Genomic DNA, 18,763 nt, shown 5'->3' with positions numbered 1-18,763 from the left:
ATTCGACATTGAAGTTCTCGGGTGAAAGAATGGACATTAGCGTTGTGGTCGACACGACCATCTCTTAATGGAGAATCGGTCAAAACATTACGAACGTGTGTGGTTTTAAGAGAAGGGTCGGAGGAGTCTTGAGGACCTCGATAATGGAAGTGCGGTGTTCATCCCTACGGCTGCTAAAGAGAATGGCGCACAAGTATCAGCTTATGCTGCTCTTCGTCGTTTTGAATGCCAGACCATTTTTACATCTCCTCCCCCTTTTAAAGCAGCGTGTTTGTTGAATATATAGGGGAAGGGAAGCGGCATGTAATGACCAGAGATTATGGCCGGATTTTTAGGGTGTAGTGGAATAGTTGAGATACGTGGTGGTTAAACATGGGGTCATTCAATAACATCGTGGCATTGCATCGTGTACAGTAAATTATGAGTTCATGACAGCAATGATTTCTATCCCTTGTATTCACTTTTAGCCTTTTTTTAATGCGCCTGTTGATTCCTCGAAAGTCATGAGTGTGCTTGTGCTTCTTTCAACCTCCTAAACCATCAATTGATAGGTACCGCGAAGACTCTCTATGATGCTTTCTGTAGCAGATGTTATTCCAGCTTTTGTTTGCAAATTGTACCGACGAACCGTGGATTCTTCTCCACCACCGGGAAGAAGTTCCCTCTTTCAGAGCAGTTTTCCTCATATTATCCTTTGCTTGCAGATTCACATTCCTAAGGCTCATTCTTAAACTTTGGGATTGACTTTTCCAAGTTCCGAGCATAGCTTTAACAGACTGAACCTCTTCATCGTAGGAAGTTGCGGAGAGAGAAGATCGAGATTGAATTGCAATGAATTGAGCAAATTCAAACCATCTTGAGCCAACCCGTTTAATCTAGGCAATGATATTTTGTTCTTAGTTTCATTGTTTAGTTATCATAGGCCTTCTAGTCCATCTCCTACTGTAACCTCCTTCGATCCCATAAATGGAAGCAAGCGGCTTGAAGCTCAAATTATATACACCACCCTAACTTATATTGTGGAGGCTTTCACAATAAAAAATTAGCTAAGCCATGAAACCTGCATCTGGGAGCTTGCAACATTGAAAAAGCAAAAATGACAAGAGATCTCATAAGAATTTGATCTATAATAGGCCAAGATTTCAATGGTTGAGTTATACCGCATCAGACAAAGAATTGTCTGCAAAATAATTGTAACATATAAATTAATAGAATAATAATAATAATATAATAATAATAGTAATATAATATTTTTGTAGACCCGGACAAAAATGGATGTCTACAGCTGCCCCACTTTGTACATTTTTGTGTTAACAAGAATATGACAAAGATGAAAAAGACAATAAGTTTTTGTCTGATTCTCTTTGATTTGAGACTTGATAGTGTTTGTTGTGACACTAAGTCGATCCATTGAGCACGATATCCTTCTTCATGAAGTTGAAATCGTGGGTAACTCATTCGTTGTGAAGTTGAGCTGAACTGTAAAATCCTGTGCACGATATCCTTCATCGTGAAGTTGAAATCGTGGGTAACTCATTCGTTGTGAAGTTGAGCTGAACTGTAAAATCCTGTGCACGATATCCTTCATCGTGAAGTTGAAATCGTGGACCTCTTGAACGCGGTAACCCTTGTTGTTACGTTGAAACCGAGCTCAAAGCATTGGGAAATAGCTCCTAGATTGCCTTCTAGCCCAATATACTTTATTGTGAAGCTAAAATTTGACTTGAATGAATCAGGTTTTTCGTTGTTGTGTCACAGATGACTCGTTCGTCATGAAGTTGAGTCAATCTTTTGGGTACGATATCTTTCGTTGTGAAGTCGAAATCGTAGGTGAATCGAAAAGTGTCTCTTTGTTACCAATCTTGGTCGACCTTGGTCTTCTTCTCGATTTAAAGACTTGACTGTGAAAATTTGACCAGAAAGTAGTTCCTCGCTGCTACCATGCAGTTGATATGACATCGAGCTAAATGGAATCAAACTCGGCAGTATTTTGTTGACAAATAGTCCTTCTCGCCTTGAGCTATACTGTAATAGGCTGGGAGATAACCCCCTATCGTAAGTTGAAAAGCATGATTGGAATCCTTCGTTGTTGAAATGAAGATGAATGTTGCTGGTGGGCATGATTCCCTTCGTCATGAAGTTTAAACTGTGGATGGCCCATTCGTTGTGAAGTTGAGCCTTGAATTGGATATCCTTCGTCGTGAAGTTGAAATCCAATCTAAAGATGAATGTTACTGGTGAGCACGATTCCCTCCGTCGTGAAGTTGAAACCGTGGATGGCCCCTTCGTTATGAAGTTGAGCCTTAAATTGGATATCCTTCGTTGTAAAGTTGAAATCCAATCTAAATATGAATGTTACTGGTGAGCATGATTCCCTTCGTCGTGAAGTTGAAACCGTGGATGACCCATTCGTTGTGATGTTGAGCCTTGAATGGATATATTTTGTCGTGAAGTTGCAATCCAATGAATGTTCTGGTGAGCACGATTCCCTTCGTCGTGAAGTTGACACCGTGGATGGCCCATTCGTTGTGAAGTTGAGCCTTGAATTGGATATCATTCGTCGTGAAGTTGAAATCCAATGAATGTTGCTAGTGAGCATGATTCCCTTCATCGTAAAGTTGAAACCGTGGATGACCCCTTCGTTGTGAAGTTGAGCCTTGAATTGGATATCCTTCGTCGTGAAGTTGAAATCCAATGAATGTTGCTGGTGAGCACGATTCCCTTCGTCGTGAAGTTGAAACCGTGGATGAACCCTTCGTTATGAAGTTGAGCCTTGAATTGGATATACTTCGTCGTGAAGTTGAAATCCAATCTAAAGATGAATATTGCTTTGAGTTGGATATCATTCGTTGTGAAGTTGAAATCCAATCTCGAGTAAATTGTGTCACTTCGAGTTCAATATCCTTCGATGTGAAGTTGAAATTGACTCTGAACGAGACTCAAAAAGTTATTTTGTCGTCAGACAATCGCCCCTTTACTGTGAGGTCGAGCAACCACCACCAACTTTTGAATGTGCTTTTGAATCGAGTATTTTTCTTCTTGAAGTTGAAACTTGACTCAAAAAGCTGTAAAAAATTATGTATGCTAAAAATGATAAATGCGATGCTCTTAAGTATGTCTAAGATGCATACAACATGAATTAATTATGTTTTATCCCTTGGATGGAGCCTCATTTTTGTCTACTGGTCTTGTCCTTGGAATTAACCATGCCCCATTTTCTTCTCGGGTTGCAGCCTTTCATATATGAGATTGTCTTGTTTGAAACTGTTTTTCTCCTTTCTTTTATTTTAAGAGGGAAAAAGATATAAAAATTCTGTAAAATATTGCTCCTTAATTCAAGCTCGCAATTGAATCAAATCATAAACATGAGTTCAAAGAATATCAAAGAAATCAATAACTTTTTAATGCTTTCAGAGTTATAGCTCTTTGACAAATGTTCAAATGGATGAGTTGGATTTAGGTTGGCCTCCTTTTTAAGGTTTCGGCCACCCAAAATGTCATTTTTTTGAAACATCGCAACATGCTTTTTCTTTGGCTTGACATTTTAATTGGATGCGGACAAAATGACGCAACTAGCATTATCAATTACTAGACCTTCTATTTCGGTTCTCTGAAATCTTCAATTTGTTCACGTTTCGTAAGCTCATCTAACAAAGGTAGTGCAGAAATATCGGTCTAAAAATGAAATTCTTGAGTATTCGTGTGAATTTGACTATAACATGTGTTCCTTAACTCCCTTAGTCCATCTTTACCGAAACTCCTTATTTAAATTTTCCATTATCTGGCTAGCTGAATCCATAAAGCTGGGGCGTTTAACCAATTGCTCTAGAGGGACAGCTCAATATGTAAACACCTTTATCAGGTTAGCTGAATCTTATCCATAAAGCCGGGGCGTTTAACCAATTGCCTTAGAGGGACAACTCAAGCTTTATTATATAGTATAATCACCTTTTTCAGGCTAACTGAATACTATCCATAAAGCCGGGGCGTTTAACCAATTGCTCTAGAGGGACAACTCAAGCTTTATTGTATATATATATAATATTATAATCTGGGTATACAAATCCAATTTCTTAAGTTTTTAAAGAAGAACCTGTTATAGTCTAGGTTTTGTTAAAAGTCAAGAAATCTCATCTTTAGAGTTCAATTTCCAAGCAACTACCTAAACTAGATTTGATTACTCGACTATTCCATCTGTGAAGATCACTATCATCACTGAACGTCTTAAACAAAAAGTATAGTAATGTAATATGCCAAAGATGCCTTATGTTGTCTGCACCTATGCACATCTAAATACCAAGCCTTATGAAGGGAGAATGCTACATTGGTTATTTATAAGAGAAGGGTACGACGTTTGAGCGCATCTTCTGGTTAAGGTCAAAAGTCATTGTTTTATCAGTTTTTGACCATGTTAACCTGTAAAAGATCTGTAACTCTGAATCATTTACAGAGTTTTTTAATTACGTTAATATTCAAAGAATTGCAAGTTTGAAAATGTGATTCATTGCTCAACATCTTTAAAGTAACATAAATTTATTAAAAAGTCCTTACAAAAAACTTGAGAAAATATGAAAAACAAATTCAAACAGAATGCCTCAAATGATGAAATGATCTTCCTCACTTGGATGCCCCCAAGTTATTGAAGTCAATCTAGTTCTTGTTACGCATCTTTTGTACGACTCTCTTGAATGCGTAACAGCTCTCAATAATGTGCCCTAGGACACCGCGTGATATTCACAATGAGCATTTTCATCATACCACTTGGGGTACAGGGGCTTCATGGGTTCCACCGGATATGGTGACACTACGTGAGTGTCAAAAAGTTATTGATAAAGCTCTTTGTATGTCATCGGAATAGGGTCGAAATGCTCCATTTCCTTCCTAGATTCTCTAGAATCTTATTCAGAAGTACCTGACGGTATAACTGCAGTTGATTTTGGGATGGATATTGTAACACCTTTATTGAAGCATTTGATGTTGTTAACCTCTCAATCCCTCCCCCTTATAGAAGGTTTCTTACTGGCCTCCTCATCTTTAATCTTGCCTTGCTTTATGACCGACTCAATCATTTCTCCTGCAATAACCAAGTCTGAAAAGCTTCCTGATGTGATTGCAACCAGGTGTCCGAAGTATGGAGCCTTCAGGGTCTGTACGAAAAGCTTTCGGGTTTCCTTTTCATCCAAAGGTGGATGAACTTGTACAGTCAAATCCCTTCATTTTTGTGCATGTTGCCTGAAACTCTCATTATGATTCTTTTCCATGCTTTGTAGCATAACTCGATCTGGCCTCATATAATTGACGTGCTTGTATTATTCTAGAAATGACTTGGCCAGGTCTTTCCAGGTCTTGATATATCATCGGCTTAGTTGATTGTACCACCGAATGGCTGAGCCTGATAGACTATCCTAGAAGTAGTGGATCAATAGTTGGTTGTTTCCTCCATATCATGTCATCTTTTGACAGAATATGGTGATGTGAGCGGATAGGCAACTGTTTTCGTCAAACTTTTTGAATTTCGGGGACTTGAATTTCAGATGAATAACCAAGTCTGGGACTATACTGAGTTCTACAGCATCGACTCCATGGTAGTCATGGTCTCCTTTGATTACCTTCATTTGATCCTCCAATTGCTTGATGTTTTCCTCCATCTTCTCTATTTTGTTGTCTTCGTCCAAATCTGGTACATGGTAATAACCCAAATTATTCTCAAGGTTAAATATAACAATATGTATTTTTACATCAGACGGGGTTTTTACCTTTGTAGTGAATAGTTCCCCTTGAAGTTCGGGTATGGTTCCAGGAGTGATAACCACTTGTGGGGTAGGTGACTTAGCTACCCCTTCTGATGAACCTGCCCCAGGTGCACTCGCTTGATGTAGACCATATAACTTGGCCACAATTTGATCGACCAAGGACTCTTGGCTTTTCTTGATTGTATCCAGAGTACTCAGACTACTCTGGTTTATCTTATCTTATAGCTCTCTTTGTAACTTCAGCATGTTGAGTTAATCGATCGACGGAATCGGCCAAGAGGGGGGTGAATTGGCAATTAAAAATTTCGTGGAAGCTTTTGCAGAAAAATTGAAAGTATTTGCACAGCGATTTACAGTGGTTCGACTTTCTCAAACAAAGTCTATGTCCACTACCTTAGCTATCCACACTAAGGATTTTCCAAAAATTCACTAATTTGTTCTTTCTTTTGAGGCCAAAGAGATAACCTTACAAAATCCCTCAAGAGTATATCCCAACTCTTGAGAACACTCTTTTTCCCAAAGAGAAGATTACAAATTTGCAAACTTACAAGAAAACCTCACAAGGTAAGATGTTTGCACAATTCTAGAACAAGAAAAAAACACTCAAAGATAATTACAAATGAGCACAAATGGTGTTCTTGAAAGCAAAATGAATATTGAAAGGAAAAATTGGCTTGATTTGCACAAACTTGGTGTTTGATGCTTTCTCTCTTGTTTCTCTATGATTTCTTGCTGATCAAGGGCTTCAGAACTTGTTTAAATACACATTGAATCACTTCTAAACGTTGGGGATAATTAATGAAGATAATATAGCCGTTTTAGTGTGAAAACAATTAATAAAACAGCTTGGAGCGTGGGGGGAATCGGTTCCTCCTTATAGGGAATCGGTTCCCTAAGTGTAAAATTCAAATATTTCGACCGTTGAACAGGGGGAATCGGTACCCCCTATGGGGGAATCGGTTCCCTCCGAGCATTCTGGAAATCTCGGAGTCAAACCATTCAGGGGGAATCGGTACCCCCTATGGGAGGGAATCGGTTCCCTCTGAGCAATCTGGAAATTTTGGGTTTGAAATGGTTCGAAATACTTTGAAAGATTATTTTGAAATGTTTTAAGATTAAAACTTAATTTTACACTTAAGTAAGGATTAAAAATGATTTTTGAAATATTTGGAGTAATGTTTTTATATTCGAATAAATTTATCGAACATACTTTAGAAAATCATTTTGGAAAATCTTAAAATTCATTTAACTTAATTTGTTATATCGAAATATCAAAATGTTTTCAACAATCTCCCCCTTTTTGATATAACAAAACATTTTAGTAATTTTAAGATTTTGAAATCAAGTTTTGAAATTACTCCCCCTTACTTTAACACTTTTCCCATTTATCATTTTAAAAACACACACACTTAAACACACTTCTTCTCCCCCTTTTTGTTAAATCAAAAAGATTCAAATAAACGTGAAAAATATTAAGCCATTTGATTAGGTATATGTATGCATAAGCTGCTAAGATCATAAGCAAGAGAAACGTTAGCCATTAGTTTCATAATCAATATTCATAATTAATGTGAAATGACAAAAATTGGTCATAATGCAACTAATATGTAAATGATGCAAAAATAAACATTAAGCTTAAAATGTAAGTGAAAATCAAACCAAATATATAAGCATATAAGTTCAAGTATCCATTTATCCAACAAATTCAAACACCCAAAATAAAACAATCCATGAACATCAAAATGTTTCACAATTAAAAGTTCTGAGTTCGGGACGATAAACCCATTGACCCAAAGACCGAGTTTGATAAACAAATTACTAAGGAGACAACCATAAACCAAGGTTTCTATATTCTTGGAAGGAACAATGTTTATGGAAACTCACTAAAAATGATATGTGGCAGATAAATCTTCTTTTTTATGTTGGATACAATATATCCACCATATATCTATGTTCCTAAGGGAGGAGTACCTACCTCCGGATGGTCTAAACCACCAAGAGATCAAATAATGAAGGAATCTATCACGATAAGTTCTTAGGGTACTCTCACTATCCTTAGACTTATAAGGTGAATCCACAGTCCCTTTTTTTTTATTAAACCTGAAGTATCTAGTCCAAAATGGGTAGCGATTGTGCCGGAGTCAATAAAAATGAATTATCCTAAAAGATAGGATCAAATTCCTATAGTTTCAGATCGGAGCTCGTTTTGGACACATACCACATTGGAATAGAAAAATACGGACTAATTGATGATAAACCAAAGGTTTGAGTTAAAAGAGTTTATAAAACTTCTAGGATTTAAGAGTAGGAAGATATTGGAAGTCCATATCTTCTATAGCTTGGATCGAAGGGATACACTCTTCCCAGATTTTATATGACTCAAAACAAGTATGGTACATATGGTATAGATCTTGTCCATAACCAGGTACGTTGAAACAAGAGTTCATAATGGTCATATTTAGGTTATTTGGATTGGGTGGAGGAATAAGAGGTCGGTTTTGACTTGAGCGACTAGACAATGTCCTAGGTCGTTTAGGATTTGACATGGTTTAAGAATCGGAATAGAATATGTAACCTGCAAATTTAAAAAACACATGTATGTAATTCAATCAATCCCAAAACTCAATTGAGTCCTCAATATTTCAAGGTTCTCTAAATCAATCCTAATGGGCAAAGTTTTTGAAAACTTTTGAAAAATACGGTTTTTGAGAAACAATATAGTTTTCATAACAACAACATAATTCAATTGAAACACAATTAATGCCCGATCTAAAGTTCATCCTAGAACTAATTAAAACTAGTTCTATGTTTATAAATTGATGAAATAGAAGTTTTGAAAAAAAAAATTTACCTTGAAAGATGAAGATTGAGGGGATTTAGATGTTGTTTGCACGATTTTAATGACTCCAACAGGTTTAAAAGATGATATTTGAAGCGAATTCCGATTAATATCGTTGATTTGAGGCAAGAAAGGAGAAATGGAGAGAGTTTGGTCGGCAAGGAAGAAAATGGAGGGTTTTTGAATGTTTTGAAGGGTTTTGCCCGATTTTAACAGAACCCAGGGGGGTATCGATTCCCCTGTGGGGGGGAATCGGTTCCCCTTCAAAGGGGGAATCGGTTCCCTCATGGGGGATCGATTCCCTCTGCACCAAAATGCTAAAATCCGATTTTTTTAAGCACAAAATGCTAAATTAATCTTTTCTAGTGGTATTGGTAACTCATATATCAAACATTAATTATGCTCAAACAATTAAATTAATCTTTAATCGATTTTTGAACATAAAATTAATTTTCACTAAGAATCACAAACTCCCCCTAACTAATAGCAAGAATGCAATCAAAAATTATTATTATAAGCATTTTTCAAGATTTATTAAAAGTGCTAAAATTATTTTAAACACTAAGTGAAGATAGGTTGGTCAAACCTAATTCTCTCCTAAGTGTCCAAAATCTTTCCTTGTCTAAGGGTTTTGTAAAGATATCCGCTAATTGGTGCAAAGTATCAACAAATTCTAGAACTACATCTTCCTTAGTGACATGGTCTCTAATGAAGTGATGTCTTATTTCAATGTGCTTAGTTCTAGAGTGTTGGATGGGATTTTTAGTGAGACAAATAGTACTAGTATTGTCACACTTGATAGGAATGGTACCTACTTCAATTCCATAATCAAAAAGTTGTTGTTTCATCCATAAAACTTGTGCACAGCAACTACCGGCTGAAATGTATTCCGCTTCAGTGGTAGATAATGCAACACAATTTTGTTTCTTTGAAAACCAAGAAATCAACATATTTCCAAGGAATTGACAAGTACCGGAGGTGCTTTTCCTATCTAATTTGCATCCTCCATAATCCGCATCAGAAAAGGCATGCAAGCTAAAGCTAGAGTCTCTAGGATACCAAAGTCCTAAACTAGGAGTGTCCTTAAGGTATCTAAAGATTCTCTTAACAACTAGTAAATGTGATTCCTTAGGACATGATTGAAATCTAACACATAAGCAAACACTAAACATAATGTCCGGTCTACTTGCAGTTAGATAAAGCAAAGAGCCAATCATTGACCTATATAATTTAATATCTACACATTTACCTCCTTCATCTAAGTCAAGCTTTGTTGAAGAGCTCATTGGAGTGTTATGAGGTTTCCCATTTTCCAGTCCAAACTTCTTGAGCATATCTTTGACGTACTTAGCTTGATTAATGAAGATGCCATCTTTTCTTTGCTTGATTTGGAGTCCCAAGAAAAATGAGAGCTCCCCCATCATGCTCATCTCAAACTCACTTTGCATTAGCTTAGAAAATTCTTGGCAAAGAACATCATTAGTAGAACCAAATATTATATCATCAACATAAATTTGAACTACTAATAAATCTTTACCTTTTCTCTTTAAAAACAATGTAGTGTCAACCTTTCCTTTTAAAAAATCTTTTTCAATTAAAAAATTTGACAATCTTTCATACCAAGCTCTAGGAGCTTGTTTTAAACCATAAAGAGCTTTTGTCAATTTTAAAACATGATCCGGAAAATTTGAATCTTCAATACCTGGAGGTTGTTCCACGTACACTTCTTCTTTTATAAAACCATTTAAAAATGCACTTTTAACATCCATTTGATATAATTTAAATTCATTGAAACATGCAAATGCCAATAACATTCTAATTGCTTCCATCCTAGCTACGGGAGCGTATGTTTCATCATAGTCTATGCCTTCTTCTTGAGTATAGCCTTGAGCAACAAGTCTAGCCTTGTTCCTCACTATATTACCACTTTCATCAAGTTTATTTCTAAAAACCCATCTAGTACCTACAGTAGATTTATTACTAGGCCTTTCAACTAATGTCCATACTTTACTTCTCTCAAATTGATTTAATTCTTCTTGTATAGCCATAATCCAATGTTCATCTTTTAATGCTTCTTTGATGTTCTTAGGCTCTATGCATAAAATAAATGCAACATAATTACAGATATTTCTAAGAGAAGATCGAGTGGTTACCCCTTTTGATGGATCACCTATAATTTCACCATCCTTGACATAGTTGTACTCTCTTGGAAAAGATACTTCCCTTTCTTCAATGGTTGGATTCTCGAGGGGATCATGAGTTTCCTCATCTTTTGTTTCTTCCTTTGATGATGATTCTCCAACGTCATGTCTAACGTCATTTGCTTGTACAATACCTACATCATCATTAACAGGAGAATCCTTCCTCGGAAGGGGATTATCATTGAAAACAACATGTATAGACTCTTCTACAACTAAAGTTCTTTTATTAAATACACGATAAGCTTTAGAATTTAAGGAATAACCCAAAAAAAATTCCTTCATCACTTTTAGCATCAAATTTGCCAAGATTTTCTTTACCGTTGTTTAAAACAAAACATTTAAAATCCAAAAGGATGAAAATAGCTAATGTTAGGCTTTTTATTTTTGAGAATTTCATATGGAGTTTTCTTTAAAATTGGCCTAATCATTACTCGATTTACAACATAACAAGCGGTATTTGTGGCTTCCGCCCAAAAATATTTTGGCAAATTATTTTCACAAAGCATGGTTCTAGCCATTTCTTCTAAAGTTCGATTTTTCCTCTCAACAACTCCATTTTGTTGAGGGGTTCTAGGTGCTGAAAAATTATGGCTAATACCGTTAGAGTTACAAAATTCAGTAAATCCAAGATTTTCAAATTCAGTTCCATGATCACTCCTAACACTAGTTATAGAGTAACCTTTTTCATTTTGGATTACTTTTGAAAACGTGATGAATTGTTCTAATGCTTCATATTTAGTATTTAAAAATAGAACCCAAGTATATCTAGAATAGTCATCTACCAAGACAAATGCATATTGTTTTCCACCCAAGCTAGTAGTTTTAGTTGGCCCAAAAAGATCTAAATGGATCAATTGTAATACTCTACTAGTTGATACATCATTAATAGATTTAAAAGAAACTCGCTTTTGTTTTCCTTTAGCACAAGCATCACAGATTTTATCATTATCAAATTTAAGCTTAGGCAACTCTCTTACTAAGTCTCCTTGAATTAACCGTTGCAAAACACTCATACTAGCATATCCTAGTCTCCTATGCCATAACCAACTATCATGCTCATCCTTAGCAACTAGGCACAAAAATAGTCATGTAAATAAAATATAAATGCATCATGTATATGTTTCCTATTTATGACCAATAAGCATAATCGAAATAGATGCAATGTCAATCAATTTTGCAGACTTTTAATTTAAAAGAAAATAAGACATTGTATCTTTTGTCAAATTCATTATTCAAAAGATTATGCTTTAACCCATTCACATATAAACCATTATGCAATGTTGATTATCAAAATTAAGAGCATATGCATAAAGTTTTTATAAAGATGTTATGCATTAAAGATTGATATCGATTTAGAGAGATATCATTGAAACTTTGAAATTACTCGCATAAACATTAAAACAAAATTTAAGGTCAAAAATTAAATTGTTTGAAAATTTATATCAATGGTTTAAAATGAATATCAATTACGTTAAAATTTTGACCAAGTTTTATTATGATGAACTAAAATTCTGAAAAATAAATATAACTTAAAATGTTCATCATAACAATATTTTCAACATACATGAGAATAAAACAATTATGCAAAATCAAAAATTATTCAATATTTAAAACCTCATGTATGCACAAACTAAATGAGCAACCAAATAAAATAATAACATTAAGTTTAGAGGTTACCCATTCCTTTTTCATGTGTGGCTATAGCATCTTGAATATCATCATCTTCATCACCATTGCTCCCACACATCTACAAGAGACATTTAGGTGGATTTTGGTATCCAAATTGCTTTGGATCCTTGAACATTAGTTTCAATCCCTCTTGTTTCTTTTGGAACCCATACTTGTCTAATTTTAAATCGTTTTCCTTTCTTTAAAGGACAAGTATGTTCCTTATGACCATGATAATGACAATGTGAGCATATTGTCATTATTGAATTATTTGAAATGATTTCTTTTTCTTTTGTTAGGCATTCAAGCTTAACTTTCAAATCGAAATTTTCTTTTTCAATATTTTCAAACTTCATTTTTGAAAATTCTAAATCCTTCTTCAGCATTTCATTTTGTTTTTCAAAATCCATTTTGATTTCTAAAAGAAGGTTATTTAATTTGAAAATTTCTTTTTCAAAGTTTTCAGATTTTATTTTTGAAAGCTCTAACTCCTTTTTCAACATTTCATTTTGATTTTCCAAGTCTGTTTTAGCTTTCAAAATAAGCTCATTTTTAGCTATAAATTTATAAATCAATTTATTGTATTTGGAGTTCATGATCTCAAACTCCGAAAACAATTTATCATAAGCATCTTGTAACTCACTAAAGGATTTTGAATTTAATCTATTTGAGTTAAAAGATACCTTTGGCTCTGTGAGAGCTAATAGAGATATCACTTTTATTGGTTCTTCTTTTTCCTCGTCTCTATAGATCTCATCAAGCTTTTCCCACATTTCCTTGGCACTTAAACAAGAAGAAACTCCTTTATATACATTAGGAACAATTGCACAACACAACATGTGCATAGCCTTTGAGTTTTGTTGAGCTTCATTCCGTTCTTGAACACTCCACTTCTTTGCCTTCTTAGTAGGAGAGGAATATCCTTTCTTGATTATCATCCAAGCTTCCATATCAAAAGCTTTGATGAACATCATCATACACCTCTTCCAACGACGATAATATGTTCCATTGAAGTGAGGAGGCACGTCAATTGGTCTGGATTCTTCCATGGAGAATGAACCGGAAGTGGACGCCATCTTTATCGATTTAATTCTTCCCGGATCTACTCAAGAGGCGGTTAAACCTTCAAATGAGTGAGGCTCTGATACCAATTGTTGAGTTAATCGATCGACGGAATCGGCCAAGAGGGGGGTGAATTGGCAATTAAAAATTTCATGGAAGCTTTTGCAGAAAAATTGAAAGTATTTGCACAGCGATTTACAGTGGTTCGACATTCTCAAACAAAGTCTACGTCCACTACCTTAGCTATCCACACTAAGGATTTTCCAACAAATTCACTAATTTGTTCTTTCTTTTGAGGTCAAAGAGATAACCTTACAAAATCCCTCAAGAGTATACCCCAACTCTTGAGAACACTCTTTTTCCCAAAGAGAAGATTACAAATTTGCAAACTTACAAGAAAACCTCACAAGGTAAGATGTTTGCACAATTCTAGAACAAGAAAAGAACACTCAAAGATAATTACAAATGAGCACAAATGGTGTTCTTGAAAGCAAAATGAATATTGAAAGGAAAAATTGGCTTGATTTGCACAAACTTGGTGTTTGATGCTTTCTCTCTTGTTTCTCTATGATTTCTTGCTGATCAAGGGCTTCAAAACTTGTTTAAATACACATTGAATCACTTCTAAACGTTGGGAATAATTAATGAAGATAATATAGTCGTTTTAGTGTGAAAACAATTAATAAAACAGCTTGGAGCGTGGGGGGAATCGGTTCCTCCTTATAGGGAATCGGTTCCCTAAGTGTAAAATTCAAATATTTCGACCGTTGAACAAGGGGGAATCGGTACCCCCTATGGGGGAATCGGTTCCCTCCGAGCATTCTGGAAATCTCGGAGTCAAACCATTCAGGGGGGAATCGATACCCCCTATGGGAGGGAATCGGTTCCCTCTGAGCAATCTGGAAATTTTGGGTTTGAAATGGTTCGAAATACTTTGAAAGATTATTTTGAAATTGTTTTAAGATTAAAACTTAATTTTACACTTAAGTAAGGATTAAAAATGATTTTTGAAATATTTGGAGTAATGTTTTTATATTCGAATAAATTTATCGAACTTACTTTAGAAAATCATTTTGGAAAATCTTAAAATTCATTTAACTTAATTTGTTATATCGAAATATCAAAATGTTTTCAACACAGCATATTCTCCTCGATTTGTGTGATTCTTGCTTATATCTTCTTCTTTTTCAAGCGAGTGTTCTGCGGATGCGGCGTGTCCAACACTTGAGGTGGTGTATCCAATATTTGCTCCTTTTGATGAGATATTCTTCCGTTAGTTAATGTGAATGCAAAAAAATAACAAAATGCAAAAAAATAAAAATGCAAAATATGTCTAAATGCATGATGAATGAAATGTCCGAGGCATTGATCCAAAAAATGTGTCTGTTATTATGAATAATCCTTATTAGGACAAAAGTGTTACGTCTGGAGAGACAAAAAACATTTTGATGGTATAGACCTCGAATAGCCCCAGACAAGTTGATTCATCTTCCATCTTTTTTTTGCCACCGGTTGAATATCCTGTCAAACTGTTCCAACTCCTTTAGCTAAACTTGTGCCAGTGACAAACTACTTGCCCCAAAAAGAGGTTTCGAAGGACTGTATCTCCGACTTTCATTCTCTGCCGAGCTTGTTTTTAACGAAAGTGCCATTGGAGCCTTCTATCCGAAGTTTATCAGTTTGTTTCTTGAATTCGTCAATAATGGTCTCCAGCTTAGCTAGGGTTTCTCCATCTTATTCTCGTAGTTTTCGAAAGGATCGTCCGGGTCAGTAACATTTTCCTCGTCTTGCCCCTACAACCTTTGTCAGCGCAAAAAGTTGACGTTTGATGTGCATAATGTAAATCCCTGTCCATCCTGAGTATTCTCTAACCACAGCTGGACTTCTGTGTTTTCCATCTCTTGTATTATAATCTCTTTGTCCATTAATTCAGATTATTCATGTTTAACAAACACATTTTTGGTGGATCAACACCTCTTTCGAATGATGTAAATGATGAAAAATGAAAAAGAACAAAAATGAAAGGAAATAGTTAGTGAGATAAGGATAATAAAAAAATGATAAAAATGAAAAGTCCTACCCCACATGCTTATTATTCCTACCCGAACATGATCTCTATCTCATATGTTAATTTTGAACCAGTCCTGACCGCATAAATTTATAGTTCATATGCTTTGAACAGAAATAAAGTAGGAAATAATATCAAAGCAGCCTTGGGTTTGAAATGAGGTTGTGGGGTGGGCTCTAATTCCCTGTACTCTCCCGGTTTCGGTTCTAAAAATGGTGCCCGAGTTTTTCTTGCTGGTGCCCCCTTGGGCTTGCCAGACCCTTAGGTGGCGTTTGGTTCGCTGGAATGTTTATGAGGGAATTGGAATCTATGAAGGAATTGGAATCTTTCAGGAATTGGAATCCAATTCCATATTCTGTTTGGTTGGCAGGAAATGGAATTGGATCCAATTCCATATTCTGTTTGGTTCGCAGACATGTCAGATGAATTTGATTTCAGTAATGTAAAATGACAGAATTGTCCTTCTAGTTTTTTTGCTTTATTTTAATTTGTTTTACACTTACATGTAGTAATATATTATAAAAAATTAAAAAATATTAAATTTTGATTTTATTGATTGATTATTCATTTCAATAAATTATAAAAATCATGCTAATAAACATTATAAGTTAAAATCATCGCAATTAAAATATGTTAATAAGTTACCAAAAGATAGAGCAATATTTTTATACATTCCAATCGGAGTATGTTAATTAGTTACAAAAAAATATACCAAAAACTATTTTTATTCAATATATGAATTAGAAACCCGGCCCGACAAGACACAAAATAATAAAAAAATATTTTTATTCAATAAAAACATTGACTTAATTGAAAAAAAATTATATATAGAGGGGTATTATTGTAATTATTCCTAAATATATAAGGTAAAATTATATATATTTTTTCGGGTCGGTCCGGTTTTTTTACCCTAAACCCGAACCCGACCCGACCTGAATATCACACTTAAAAAACCTGACCCGAATATCACACTTAAAAAACCCGACCCGACCCGAACAAAATAAAGTTTCACCCGAAACGACCCGAATATATGAATTAGAAATCCGACCCGAAATAATAAAAAATTATTTTTATTCAATAAAAACAGTGACTTAATTGAAAATATATATAGAGAGAGGGGCATTTTTGTAATTATTCCTAAATATATAAGGTAAAATTATATATATTTTCGGGTCGAGTATTTTTCACCCTAAACCCGAACTCGACCCTACCCGAATATCACACTTAAAAAACCGACCCGACCCTACCAAAATAAAGTTTCACCCGACCCGACCCAATATATGAATTAGAAACCCGACCCGAAATAATAAAAAAATATTTTTATTCAATATATGAATAAGATACCAAAAGATTGACGAGGGTAGTATGGTCAAATTTCAATTCCCTCACTTGATGGAAAGTTGAAGCCATGAGGGATTCCAATTCCCTTGGAAAACTTGAACCAAATATAGGAAAGTGGTAGAATTGGATTCCAATTCCCCCCAATTCCTAGGGATTTCATCCAACCAAACGCCACCTTAGTCCTAAGCCCATTACAAGCTTATGTGGACTAAGTTCAACTCGAGAGTAAACATTCCCTTATGCCCATACGGGGAATAAATTCACACGAAAGCATAAGGTATATGAATCTCGAATGTTACTTGCTAGGCCATACGGAGAATAAATTCCTACGAAGGCGTCGCTTTCACTCCCACTTAAAAGGGTTTGGAGCTTGGATATGCAGCCTGAGATGAAAAGTTTGAAAAATCTTATATAAAAAAAGCAAAATTACAACTATTTATTTGAAAAATAATCAAAGATAAATAATTGAAATCGAATAAATAAAATTTAAATTTACCATTTTCACTAAAAAAAGACAACCGGAAATTAATTTCGGCCTGACTCACTTATCTGTCCCTAGTGGAGTCGCCAAGCTGTCGCGACCGTATTTCGGTTGGGCCCGGAATTGGTCTTCGACTTGAAATTAGTGGATTAGAGTCGTCACCGATCACTTTAAAAAAATATTTAGGTGGATCGGACACCATCTTACCTAATCTGCGTTTTACCAGAAATGTGTCGGGTTCGGGACTCGGTTACGGTCAAGGAAGATTATCACCCTTGAACTGCCCTTTCAGTACCAATTAATTTGTTGGTTGTCTTTATTTGCGAAAATTAAAATTAAAATTTAAAAGGTTCGATTCGAATTACTTACCTCTGAAGGATTAAAATACCCTTAAAAGTTAAAAATATTGGTAGATTGTAAAATAAAAAATAAATATGAAAAAAGAAAAAAATATTAGTATAATAATAATAAAATAAATACAATAGATAACAAAGATAAATAAAAGTTAATAAAAAAAGAAATAATAATAAAAAGAAATAATAAAATACAATTAAAAAAATAAAAACCAAATGCACGTGGGTTACATGAAACAAATGGGTTAGTTTTAAAGGGTTTTTTACCCTAAATTCACATTACACAGCTGCCGCATATTTCAAACTTAAAGACAAGGGGGAAAATGAAAATCTTGACCCTTTTACCTTCGATTACGTGCGATTAATCCGTTGGATTGAGCCGTGGTCAGATTATGTTGATCATCGCGTTGCTTCTTACGTGTTGACCGTTCGATCGATGAACGGAGCCTCTGGCCACCAAGAGTCATCGTTGTCGAAAGGTAAAGTCTATCGTTCCCATTTTGCTTTTCTAGGTCTTCCTCTCATTGGGTTCTTTAATCACGTTTTTTGTTTTTTTTTTTGGGTTTGGGTGGCTGTTTGCACGTTTTAGGGTTAATGGTTGGTTCGGCTATGAACACATGGAAGCAGTGAAGGTTTTCGTGTTAATCTAAGGGTAGCTTGGGTTATTATAAGTGTCTTCAATGAGTTCATTTGGGGTCTTGGTGAAAGGCATAATTTCTTGCTTGAGAAGACGCGGGGGTGTTGGCCTTTGCTTGCTGTCGAGGATTGTGATCGATGGATGGTTTAGTGGTCGAGTGTTGAGCGTTGGTTGAACGAGTGTTGATATAACTAAGGAGTGGTTCGACATTGAAGTTCTCGGGTGAAAGAATGATGGACATTAGCGTTGTGGTCGACACGACCATCTCTCAATGGAGAATCGGTCAAAACATTACGAACGTGTGTGGTTTTAAGAGAAGGGTCGGAGGAGTCTTGAGGACCTCGATAATGGAAGTGCGGT

The 18,763-nt window shown here is 35.2% G+C and overlaps 1 pseudogene; it reads right to left on the bottom strand.

The window, feature by feature from the left end:
- Positions 1 to 378: 378 nt before the first annotated feature.
- LOC120172776 lies at positions 379 to 18,233 on the bottom strand (annotated as a pseudogene).
- Between the last annotated feature and the right edge of the window lie 530 nt (positions 18,234 to 18,763).

This window comes from Hibiscus syriacus, unplaced genomic scaffold (assembly GCF_006381635.1).
Source record: "Hibiscus syriacus cultivar Baekdansim isolate YM2019G1 unplaced genomic scaffold, ASM638163v2 tig00111877_pilon, whole genome shotgun sequence".
Taxonomy (NCBI): domain Eukaryota; kingdom Viridiplantae; phylum Streptophyta; class Magnoliopsida; order Malvales; family Malvaceae; genus Hibiscus; species Hibiscus syriacus.
The sequence above is the reverse complement of the archived record's forward strand: the minus strand, read 5'-3'. Positions and strand labels throughout refer to the sequence as shown.